Raw genomic sequence first — 13,302 nt, 5'->3', positions numbered from 1 at the left:
TTCTTTTTTGGAGATGGGTCTTAATGTGTTGCCCAAGCTGGTCTTCAATTCCTGGGCCCAAAGGTTTCTCTCACTTCAGCCTTCCAAGCAGCTGGGACTACAGATGACTGCCACCCAACCCAGCTCTCCACATTTTTGTTCTGTAAATCTTGAGCTTGTCAGCTAGTTACCTTCAAGTTCATAAGATGACTGTAAAAGTGCCAGTGATCACACCCACACTCAACAGTATCCAGTGGAAGAGAGTCTGTTTCTTTGCCTATGATTTTTCTTTCTTTCTTTCTTTTTTAAGACCGGGTTTCACCATGTTGGTCAGGCTGGTCTTGAACTCCCGACCTCAGGTGATCCACCCGACTTGGCCTCCAAAGTGCTTGGATTACAGGCGTGAGCCACCACTCCCGGACTGCCTATGATTTTACTTTGCTGGGATTACAGGCGTGAGCCACGTCGCTGGGCACATTTGTTGCTATTTCTATTTACTTAAAATCTATCTGCCTCTTTTTCTTCTCTGATACTACTTTTATGAGTCTATACTATTTTCTCTTTTTATTTATTTAGAGACAGAGTTTTGCTCTTGCTTCCCAGGCTGCAGTACAATGGCGTGATCTCTGCTCACTGCAACCTCTGCCTCCCTGGTTCAAGTGATTCTCCTGCCTCAGCTTCCCGAGTAGCTGAGATTACAGGCACCCACCACCATGCCTGGTTAATTTTTTTTGTATTTTTAGTAGAGACAGGGTTTCACTATGTTGGCCAGGCTGGTCTCGAACTCCTAACCTCAGGTGATCCACCTGTCTTGGGCTCCCAAAGTGCTGGGATTACAGGAGTGAGCCACTGTGTCCAGCCTGTTTTCTCTTTAAAGATCTGATCATGGCTGAGTGTTTTGACTCATGCCTGTAATCCCAGCTCTTTGGGAGGCCGAGGCAGGTGGATCACGAGGTCAGGAGTTCGAGACCAACCTGGCCAACATGGTGAAACTGCGTCACTACTAAAAATACAAAAATAAGCTGGGCGTGGTGGCATGTGCCTGTAGTCCCACCTACTTGGGAGGCTGAGGCAGGAAAATCACTTGAACCAGGGAGGAGGAGGTTACAGTGAACCGAGATCATGCCGCTGCACTCTAGCCTAGGCAACAGAGCAAGACTCCATCTCAGAAAAAGAAAAGAAAAGAAAGATCTGGTCACTGGAAAATCCTATCTTCTTTTAAAAAACTTGAAGTTGAGCCGGGCATGGTGGCTCATACCTGTAATCCCAGCACTTTGGGAGGCTGAGGTGGGTGGATCACCTAAGGTCAGGAGTTCAAGACCAGCCTGGCCAACATGGTGAAACCCGGTTAAAAAAAAAAAAAAAAAAAAAAAACCTTGAAGTTCAGGGCTGGGCACAGTGCCTCACATCTGTAATTCCAGCACTTTGGAAGACCAATGCAGGCAGATGGCTTGAGCTCAGGAATTTGAGATTAGCCTGGGCAATATAGTGAGACCAAAAAACAAAAAAACTAGCCAGATGTGATGGTGTATATCTGTGGTTCCAGCTACTCAAGAGACTGAGGTAGTTGGATTACTTGGGCCTGGGAGGTTGAGGCTGCAAGAGCACCGTGATCACACCACAGCGCTCCAGCCTGGGTGCAGGGAGAGACACTGACTCAAAACAAAAACAACAAAACAAAAATAAAAATAAAACAACTACTGGAAGTTCAGCCATTGCTCTAAAGCAGTAACATATTCATCCAACTTTATTAGGTGATTTTCCCAATAAGTTATTGGAAGCAACTGTATAAATCTTGGTTGGCCCACTGTTATTTCACCATTATAGTACCAGCAGACTGGTCCACATAAAAACAGAGAAATAAGAAATATGTATTACATACATACTTGCTTTCAACTACCTCTAACCAGCTGGATTACAAAGAATACTCAACCAAAGCCAAGTATTTTCCTTCCTTCCTTCCCTCCTTCCCTCCTTCCTTCCTTCCATCCTTCCCTCCCTCCCTCCCTTCCTCCCTCCCTTCTTCCCTTCCTCTCTTCCTCCCTTCCTTCTCTTTTTGAGACAGTTTTTCACTCTCACTCAGGCCAGAGCACAGTGGCACCATTTACAGGCAGGCATCACTATGCCCAGCTAATTTTTGTATTTCTTGTAGAGACAGTTTCACCATGTTGCCAAGGCTGGTCTTGATCGCCTGGGCTCAATCTATCTGCCTGCCTCAGCCTTCCAAAGTAGTAGGATTACAGGCATGAGCCACTGCACCTGGCCTAAATATTTCAAGAGAAAATTGCACCAAAAATAATTCAAATAACAGCTTTTTGGTTTGGAATTTGGTATTCTAATTGAATTACACTGACAGATTGTCAGGTTGTAGTTGTTTTTTTGTTTTGTGTTTTAGTGCTAAATTTTACTTGAGATGGTTTCTGTGATGAAAGTGCTGAAGAAAAATTTGTAGCCCCAATCTGACATTGGATCAAACGCCTTTCTTATGCTGATTATTTGCTGTTAACTTGGCATCACAAACACCCCCATTTTAAGGGTTTCTCTGCATTGCAGATAATCTAGGAACTACATTTCTCAGAATCCTGTTTCCTATCCAGCTTAGTCTGGCACATCTAATAAGAGGCATTCATGTGAGTATTGAAAGGTCAAAAAGAAATGAGCCCGTTATTATACAAAGACAAGGACATGCAGATAACTGGGCGTATGTGAATTTTAAGACAGCTTTTAGTTGAGCTTCCAGAGAACTATTTTTTATGCTGCTACAGATCATGATTTCATAGAAGTCTGTGAGATTTGCCACAAATTCAGGAGACACTCTTAAGAACTTAACAACTACCCACTTCAGTGCTATAGGTCTGTTATTTGATATTCTAGGAATTACAATGATTGTGTAAGCCTCTTACTGATTGTATTAAAATTCTTCACGAAGGGGCTGGGAATGGTGGTGCAAGCCTATAGTCCCAGCTACTCAGGAGGCTGAGGTTGGAGGATACCTTGAGGCCTGTAGTTCAAGGTGGTTGTGTGCTATGATTGCACCTGTAAATAACCACTGCACTTCAGCCTGAGCAACATAGCAATATCTTAGCTCTACAAAATATGAAATTAAAGAAAAATCATGAAAAGAGAAACCATCTTTGGTGAAAAATAATATCATCTGGGCTCTGTGTGTGCGCACACACACACACATAATATCTGAAATTCAATTCAAAATAGGCATGTAAAAAGACAAAACCATGGACTAATGATCTAGAGGGGAAAACATACAATAAAAGGAGATTCAAATATTAGCATTGACAGAAAAAGTCTTAAAATAATAGTTTAGGAACTTCCTGAATGAAAAAAAATTTAAACTTTTACTGATTAATATATGAAACATTTAAAAAGATGAAAAGATGGATAACTTCAACAGTAACATTAACATGTATAAAAATTCAAATGGACATTCTGTCACTGAATTAACTCAGTGGATGAATTTAACATCTAATCAGATGCAGCAGAAAACTAAGATAGGTCAATTAAAATATTCAGAAAAGGCCAGGTGTGGTGGCTCACGCCTGTAATCCCAGCACTTTGGGAGGCCAAGGCAGGTGGATCACGAGGTCAGGAGTTCAAGACCAGCCTGGCCAAGATGGTGAAACCTCGTCTCTACTAAAAATACAAAACATTAGTGGGTCATGGTGGCAGACACCTGTAATCCCAGCTACTCAGAAGGCTGATGCAGGAGAATCGCTTGAACTTGGTGGGGGCAGGGGGAGTAGGGTGAGTGGGGGATGGAAGTTGCAGTGAGCTGAGATAGTGCCACTGCACTCCAGCCTGGGCGACAGAGTGGGACTCGATTTCAAACAAACAAAAATTTAGAATGAAGTACAAGAGAAAAATGAGAGGGAAAAGGTAACCAGGCAGCTTCAGATAACAGGACACAGTCAGATGGTCTAATATATGTATAACTGGAGCCACAGATGGTGCAGGGACAGAGAGAACAAAGCAAATTTAACATTTGAGGAGATAATGGCCAAGAATTTTCCAAAAATGATGAAAATAATCCCAGATAAGTAAAAAGAAAAGTACACATAGGTTCATTATCAGTTACACTGCAGAAATCCAAAGATGGGGGTGAAACTCTTGAAGCAACTAGAGAAAAAACACACAGTACCTTCATAGCAATAATAATTACAGTAACAACTGACACCTCAACAGAAAAAATGAAAGAAGACAAGGAGAAAAGATCCAAGGGCCGGGCACAGTGGCTCACGCCTGTAATCCCAGCACTTTGTGAGGCCAAGGCAGGTGGAGTGCTTTGAACTCAGGAGACTGAGACCAGTCTGGGCTTACATGGTGAAACCCCGTCTCTATTAAAAAAAAAAAGACAAGAAGAAAAGATCCTTAAAATGTTAAAAGAAAAATAAAAACCCAGGCAACTTAGAATTCTATAACAAAAAATTGTTAAATAACTATATTTATAGACAAAAATTGACAGATTTAGTCACGAGCAGCCCTGCATTAAGAGAAACACTAAAAGGGGCTCTTCAGGTAGAAGGAAAACAATTATGATTCCAGACAGAATCCTAGTAATAAAAATAATAAAGAGCTCCCCAAGTAGTAAATATGTGCATGGGTATAAATTAATATTGTGTGTACAAAGCAGGACTAGTAAGGTGCCATAGAATTAAAAAAATATATACAATTAAAATGCACGAAAGCAATGAAAACGATAGGAGGGAGGTAAGTGGACTTAAGGTGTTTTAAGGTTCTAGGTTTGTTAAGAAGTAGGAAAAATAATGATTTCTTTTAGATTGTAAAAAGTTAAGTCTGCATGTGTAATTTCTAGGTTAACCACTAAGAGAACGTATAACAATGAGGGAAAAATAGAACAATAAACAAAACATTATTAACTTTTTTAAAGGCAGGAAAGGAAAAAATATATAAACTAGGTGAATTAAACAGAAAAGACAGCTGGGCTTGGTGGCTCACACCTGTAATCTCAGCACTTTGGGAGGCCGAGGCAGCTGGATCACTTGAGGTCAGGAGTTTGAAACCAGCCTGGCCAACATAGTGAAACCGTGTCTCTACTAAAAATACAAAAAAATTAGCTGGACACGAAGGCAGGCACCTGTAATCCCAGCTACTTGGGATTACAGTAAGCAGGAGAATCACTTGAACTTGGGAGGCAGAAGTTGCAGTGAGCCAAGTTTTCACCACTGCACTCCAGCCTGAGCAGCAGAGCAAGACTGTCTGAAAAAACAAGCAAAAAACAGAAAAGAAATACAGTCATGCATCACTTAATGATGGGAATACATTTTGAGAAGTGCATCATTAGGCAATTTTGTCATGAGAACATGACAGAGTTTATTTATACCACCTAGTGGTATAGCTTACTGCACACCTAGGCTATGTGGATATCTAATTGCTCCTAGGCTACAAGTCTGCACAGTATGTTGCTGCACTGAATACTGTAGGCAATTGTGACACAATAGTAAGTATCTGTGTATCTAAACATACAGAAGGGGCTGGGCATGGTGGCTTATGCCTGTAATCCCAGCAGATTTGGAGGCCAAGGTGGGTGGATCACCTGAGGTCAGGAGTTTGAGACCAGTCTGGCCAACATGGTGAAACCCCATCTCTACTAAAAATACAAAAATGAGTCAGGCATTGTGGCAGGTGCCTGTAGTCCCAGGAGGCTGATGCAGGGGAATTGCTTGAACCCGGGAGGTGGAGGTTGTTGTCAGCGGTGATAGCACCAGAGCACTCCAGTCTGGGTGACAGATCAAGACTCTGTCTCAAAAAAAAAAAAAGGCTGAGAACTACTCAGGAGGCTGAGGCAGGAAAATCGCATCGCATGAGCCTGGGAGGCGGAGGTTGCACTGATTTGAGATCATGCCACTGCACTCCAGCCTGGGTGACAAGAGCAACTCTGTCTCAAAAAAAAAAACCCAAATACTCATTACGATCATATGGGACCTCCATCATATATGTGATCTGTCATTAAAATGTTATGTGGCACATGACTGCAGAAGCATGGTATGTATAAACCTTGCTAGCTTTTTGGAAAGCTTTGCTTTTAGGAGACAACATTTGAATTGAACCCTGAAAGATAAGGAGTTAAAAGTTGAAGACAGCACATTCTTGGCAGAGGAAAACAAGTATACAAACCTGAGGTAGAATATAAAAGACTCAAAGATGACATATTGTAACCACTCCCACCCTTGTTTTTCTTTGAGAGGCTAACGGTATTAGCAAATAAGCTACATTTTTGATATTGCTTTTTTTGTTTTTGAGATAGTCTTGATCTGTCATCCAGGCCAGAGTACAGTGGCATGATCTCAGTTCCCTGTAGCCTTTAATCCCTAGGCTGAAGCAATCCTCCTGCCTCAGCCTCCTGAGCAGCTAGGACTACAGGAGCCTACCACCATGCTGGCTAATTTTTTTATTTTTAGTTTTTGTGTAGAGTTAGGGTCTCTCTGTGTTGTCCAGGCTGGTCTCAAACTCCTAAGCTCAAGTGAGCCTCCCGCCTCGGCCTCCACAGTGGTAGGATTACAGGTGTGAACCACCACATCTGGTCTGATACTGCATTGTTAGCTAAGGAATCTCTGCCTTTGAAGTCGTTCTCCACTCACCACCCTGATTATTTCCTTCCTAGCAGTGATCACAATCTATATTTTTGCTTACTTGTTTAATACCTGTCTCACTTGCTAAAATGATTGGGTTCTTGAGGGCAATGATCTTGTCCACTGTCCGTTGCTGTATTGGTTAGCCAATGCTTGACACACTAATGAATACTTACAGGGTGACTGAATCTTACAAAAACATATCCTTTCAGATTTGAAGTTAATTGGCAGACTGGATAGCAAGAATAGTTTTTATATTTGTATTTGCTGTACAAATGGAGATGGAGTTTTGCTCTTGTTGCCCAGGCTGGAGTGCAGTGGTATAATCTTGGCTCACCACAACCTCTGCCTCCCAGGTTCAAGCCATTCTCCTGCCTCAGCCTCCCAAGTAGCTGGGATTATAGGCATGTGCCACAACGCCTGGCTAATTTTGTAATTTTAGTAGAGATGGGGTTTCTCCATGTTGGTCAGGCTGGTCTTGAACTGCCGACCTCAGGTGATCTACCTGCCTCGGCCTCCCAAAGTGTCAGGATTACAGGTGTGAGCCACTACACCCAGCCTATAAGTTTATTATTATTATTATTATTTTGGAGACAGAGTCTTGCTCTGTCGCCAGGCACCAGGCTGGAGTGCAGTGGCCGGATCTAGGCTCACTGCAACCTCTGCTTCCCACATTCAAGCAATTCTCCTGCTTCAGCCTCCCGAGTAGCTGGGACTACAGGTGCACGCCACCACGCCCAGCTAATTTTTGTATATTTAGTAGAGACAGGGTTTCACCATGTTGGCCAGGATGGTCTCAGTCTCTTGACCTTGTGATCCGCCCACCTCGGCCTCCCAAAGTGCTGGGATTACAGGTGTGAGCCACCGTTCCCGGCCCTAAAATATTTTTTTAAATTTATTTTTAATTGTGGGCTGGGCGTGGTTGCTCACGGTGGCTCATACCTATAATCCCAGCACTTTGGGAGGCCGATGTGGGCAGATTACTTGAGGCCAGGAGTTTGAGACCAGCCTGGCCAACATGGTGAAACATTTATCTAATAAAAATACAAAAATTAGCCCCGGGTGTTGTGGCATGTGCCTGTAATCCCAGCTACTTGGGAGGCTGAGATGGGTGAATGACTTGAACCCAGGAGGCAGAGGTTGCAGTGAGCCAAGATCATGCCACTGCACTCCAGCCTGGGCAACAGAATGAGACTCTGTCTCAAAAAATAAAAGAAAAGAAAATTGTGGTAAAATACATGTAATATAAAATTCACTTCACCATTTTTAAAGTGTATAACTAAGTAATGTTTACTATATTCACATTATTGTATAACAGATCTCTGGAACTTTGCATCTTGCAATACTGAAACTCTGTATCTGTTAAACAACTCCTTATTTCCCCTTCCTGCCAGCACCACGGAACCATCATTCTACTTTTTGTGTCCACGATTTTGACTATAGATATTTCACATAAGTGGAATCCTACAGAATCTGTCCTTTTATAACTGGCTTATTCATTCAGCATAATATTCACAAGGTTCATCCATGTTGTAGCATGTGACAGAATGTCCTTCTTTTTATAAGGCTGAATAATACTCTCTTGTACGTATATGCCACATTCTCTTTATCCTTTCATGTGTTCACAGGCATTGGACTGCTTCTCTTCTAGGCAATTGGGAGTAGTGCTGCAATGAACATGGGTGTGCAAATATCTTGTCAAGATCCTGCTTTCAGTTTTTTTGGATATATACTCAGAAGCGGAATTGCTGGATCATATGGGAATTCTATTTTTAGTGTTTTGAAGAATCATGTTAACTTTTAAACAAATAGCCCCATTCTCATGGACTGTAGTGCAATATGTTAAGAGGTGGCATATTGGCTTCCCTCTAATTAAATTGAAAATAGCAATCATGCTCATATATAACCATTAAAATATGTTTAAACTTCTTACTTAAGATGCACCAATTACGCTGTTGGCAACTGTAGATGCTTTCATTTCCTCCCGGTCTCAGTCAACAAGCTGTTCTTTACTTTTATCAACCCCTTCCCCCAATATCAGGGTCACTAGAGCAGAAGATTCATGATGGAAGGACCTGTTTTGTTCAATACTGTGCCCCAAGTAACTAGCACAGTAGTTGGCATAGAATAGCCTCATAAAGAATGGATAAATGAATGAGCGAGCGCATGAATAAAAAGACCATGTTGCTAGGAATAGTAGAAAAAATTGAACTTAGCCCCAGGAGTGAGAGGCTTAGCTCCAGCAAGCAGGAAGTGGAACACAGATGGCAAAGAGACATTTGATGACATGAATTTTGCCAGAATGATGATTCCATCCCTAGGATGAATTGAGACTAAAGCTCTGATGATCACATAGGATCATACCAACCATGAAGATCTGGGGAATTGGGGAACCCATGGAATGCTTTCAGATTAATGGGATTGTGCTCTACGAAGAAAAAGCCAAGGGAGTGCTAGTAGTACAGGACCTTCTTCCCCTTCTCTTTTTCTTTTCCTTTTTTTTGAGACAGTCTCACTCTGTTGCCAGGCTGGAGTGCAGCGGCAGATCCCAGCTCACCGCTACCTCCGCCTCTGGGGTTCAAGTGATTTTCTTGCCTCAGCCTCCCGAGTAGCTGGGACTCTTACAGGTGTGTGCCAGCATGCCCAGCTTATTTTTGTATTTTTAGTAGAGATGGGGTTTCAACATGTTGGCCATGATGGTCTTGATCTCTTGACCTCGTGATCCACCACCTTGGCCTTCCAAAGTGCCGGGATTGCAGGCTTGAGCCACCGCGTCTGGCCCTTTCCCTTCTCTTCTGCGAGACAGCATGGACTCTGGGGTTTGGGTGGCTGGGGCGAGGAGCATCGGAAGCAAAAGCATTGTCACACCAAGTTGCATATTCCCTGCCAGCCAGGTTGCTGCACATGAGGCTGACTGAAGCCCTCTGCTGGGGACTGGAGTGTGAAGTAAAGAGGGCTTCAACACACCAAGAGTGGTTATCCTCTCACGAAGGAAGCAAGCTCTCCTTCTAAAGGCTGCTGACCTTACATCTTTGCACTTGATACATATCTTAAGAAATGAACTGGAGAAAATGGGATTATACTATATCAGTAGAAATTAAACTTAATACAAAAATATCATGAATTTATAAAGGATATATAGACCCTGAAGCATATTGTTCAGTGGAAATGATGCTGTCACATATCTGAAGCATTAATGAATTGTAAGTTCGCTTCCATTCAAATGAAGAGATGAAATTCAAGAGAAACATACTTTGAATAGGCATGTCCCCCCAAAGGGATAAAAGACAAGGTATGGTTGCTTAGTGATTACATTAAATAGTTTCTCATTCCCTAGTCACGAGTTTAAATTTCACTAACAAATCAATACAGTGAATAGTGGGATCTTTTATTTATTGCTTTATAGAGGAGTCAGCATGGCTTAATAGAAAACTCACAAACTTGGGCTCAGAAGATCTGCATTCAGGTGTTAGTATTGCCTCGACCACGTTAGCCTTTTAGAGAATTACCAGTTTCCATCACACACACTGCCAACAGTGTGAGACAGATCTGACCATGTTTCTCCCCAACATAAAATTCTTCATGGAGATAATTTTATTCCTATACGGCAAATTATGAACATCTCTATATAGTACATTCTTTCATTATTTGACTCCTTTTTTTTTTTTTTTTTTTTGAGACAGAGTTTCGATGTTGTTACCCAGATTGGAATGAGTGCAATGGCACGATCTCGGCTCACCTCAACCTCCGCCTTCTGGATTCAAGCAATTCTCCTGCCTCAGCCTCCCAAGTAGCTGGGACTACAGGCGCGCACCACCATGCCAGCTAATTTTTGTATTTTTAGTAGAGACGGGGTTTCACCTTGTTGACCAGGATGGTCTCGATCTCTTGACCTCATGATCCACCCGCCTCGGCCTCCCAAAGTGCTGAGATTACAGGCATGAGCCACCGCGCCCGGCCTATTTGACTCCTTCTTACCTAGCCAGCCTTAACTTACATCATTTGCCCCTCGCTTCATGTCAGGCAACACTGAACAGTAGGTAGTTCTTTTGGTATATATCATGCTCATTCATACTTATTCTGCTTAAAATTCTCTTTTCATTCATTTGGCAAACGTTTACTCATTTTTTATGTCACTGCTTAACTGCCACTTCTGGACTGGCGTGGTGGCTCATGCCTGTAACCCCAGCACTTTGGGAGGCCAAGGCAAGTGGAGTAGTTGAGCTCAGGAGTTTGAGACCAGTCTGGGCAGCCTGGCAAAACTGTCTTTTAAAAATACAAAAAAACTAGCTGGGCTTAGTGGTGCATACCTGTAGTCTCAGCTACTTGGGAGGCTGGGATGAGAGAATCGCTTGGGCCCAGGAGGTGGAGGTTGCAAGTAGCAAGATTGTGCCACTGTACTCCAGCCTGGGCGATAGAGGAAAACCCATCTCAAAATAATAATAATAATAAACAAACAACAAAGAAAGTGTATAAATATATACAAAATTCAAATGAAGTGTAGAAAGTCAAATGTCCCTTAAAAACACAATCCCTGGCACATGCCTGTAATCTCAGCTACTCATAGGCTGAAGCAGGACAATCACTTGAACCCAACAGGCAGAGGTTGGCTGTGAGCCAAGATCGAGCCACTGCACTCCAGTCTGAATAAGAGCAAATCTTTGTCTCAAACAACAACAACAACAACAAAACACTCCCAACTGGGCATGGTGGTTCAAGCCTGTAATCCCAGCACTTTGGGAGGTGGAGGTGGGTGAATCACTTGAGGTCAGGAGTTGGAGATCAGCCTGGCCAACATGGTGAAACCCATCTCTACCCAAAATACAAAAATTAGCCGGGTGCGGTGACTCATGCCTTTAATCCTAGCTACTAGGGAGGCTGAGGCAGGAGAAATGCTTGAACCTGGGAGGTGGAGGTTGCAGTGAGCCAAGAGAGTGCCACTGAACTCCAGCCTGGGTGACAGAGCAAGACTCTGTCTCAAACAAAAACACAAACACACTCCCCAAGATAGCTTTTATTAATGTAAGAACAGGGACCATGCGTTCACATCTTTGAATGTTCAGAACATAGCAATGTACATAAGAGTTTTCACTAAATGCTGTTGAAAGGATGAATTTATAAAATGGAGATGGCCTAATTGACTGTACTTGCCAATAGCATTGTAGTGATGGAATCATGCAACATAAAATGAATATGAAAGTTCTCAAGCACAAAACTGTGTGATAAGTGACTGACACCTCTGCACCTCATTTTATTTGACCTTTACTACCAGGCAAACTTAGTTTCAGTGATGATATGATAATAATTAACGGCTAACATTTATTGAACACTTCTTATATCCAGAGCACTATATTAAATATTTAGCCCATATTAAGGCATTTAATTTATCACAAAGGGTAAGGATAGTAATTTCCACATTCTTTTTCTTTTCTTTTCTTTTCTTTTCTTTTTTGAGACAGAGTTTCGCTGTTGTTACCCAGGCTGGAGTGCAATGGCACGATCTCGGCTCACCGCAACCTCCGCCTCCCGGGTTCAAGCAATTCTCCTGCCTCAGTCTCCTGAGTAGCTGGGACTACAGGCGCACACCACCATGCCCAGCTAATTTTTGTATTTTTAGTAGAGATGGGGTTTCTCCATGATGGCCAGGCTGGTCTTGAACTCCTGACCTCAGGTGATCCACCCACCTCGGCCTCCCAAAGTGCTAGGATTACAGGTGTGAGCCACCGCGCCCGGCCCCCACAGTTTTTTTTTTATATGAGGTAACTAAGATCCAAAGAAGTTGTAACTTGCCCCCTTAAAATCACAGAAGTGGTAAGTAACACAGCCAGAATTTAAACCCAGGCAATCTGGCATCTGAGTCAACACTGTTAACCAATTTATATAAAAACGAATTCATTCAAAAACCAATTAATTCTTATACAAAATCCTGAGGCTGAGCCCCGGAGCTCTTATTTCCCATACTTACATTGCTTGCTTCAATTTTGGAATCATAATCAACTTTACTTCTGTAAACCTCTGTTTTCTCATATATAAAATGAACATCTTAGTGGTTCTTATCTTAAAAAGTTGTTTGCAAGGATTGTCTCTAACACTGCCTGTCTTATTTCATTTTCTGTTATTATAATACAACAAACTGGGTAATTTATAAAGAAAAATCGTAGGCTGGGCGCAGTGGCTCATGCAAGTAATCCCAGCACTTGAGGAGGCTGAGGCAGGAGGACCACGAGGTCAGGAGTTTGAGACTAGCCTGGGTAACATAATGAAACCCTATCTCTACTAAAAATACAAAAATTAGCCAGGAGTGGTGGTGTGCACCTGTAGTTCCAGCACTTTGGGAGGCTGAGGCAGGTGGATACCTGAGATCAGGAGTTCGAGACCAGCCTGATCAATATGGTGAAACCCATCTCTACTAAAATTACAAAAATTAGCTGGGTGTGGTGCCATTCACTTGTAGTCTCCCAGCTACTGGGGAGGCTGAGACAGGAGAATCACTTGAACCTGGGAGGCAGAGGTTGCAGGGAGCTGAGATTGCACCACTGCACTCCAGCCTGGGCAACAGAGCAAAACTCTGTCTCAAGAAAAAAGAAAAAGAAAGTCGGGTGTGGTGGCTCACGCCTATAATCCCAGCACTTTGGGAGGCCAAGGCAGGTGAATCTCGAGGTCAAGAGATCGAGACCATCCTGGTCAACAAGGTGAAACCCCGTCTCTACTAAAAATA

At 42.7% G+C, this 13,302-nt stretch overlaps 1 protein-coding gene across 4 annotated transcripts in view; it reads left to right on the top strand.

Moving 5' to 3' along the window:
- Positions 1–9,920, top strand: part of WDR89 (WD repeat domain 89) — a 56,065-nt gene extending 46,145 nt beyond the window's left edge. For all 4 annotated transcript variants that reach the window (XM_017977150.4, XM_078335091.1, XM_078335089.1 and 1 more), the window contains one exon: positions 8,213–9,920. The gene's annotated coding sequence lies outside the window, so the exon portion shown is untranslated. The remainder of the gene's footprint in view (positions 1–8,212) is intronic.
- The last annotated feature ends 3,382 nt before the right edge of the window (positions 9,921–13,302 follow it).

This window comes from Callithrix jacchus, chromosome 8, assembly GCF_049354715.1.
Source record: "Callithrix jacchus isolate 240 chromosome 8, calJac240_pri, whole genome shotgun sequence".
In the NCBI taxonomy this organism is placed as follows: Eukaryota; Metazoa; Chordata; class Mammalia; order Primates; family Cebidae; genus Callithrix; species Callithrix jacchus.
This window is presented reverse-complemented; position numbering and strand designations above follow the sequence as displayed.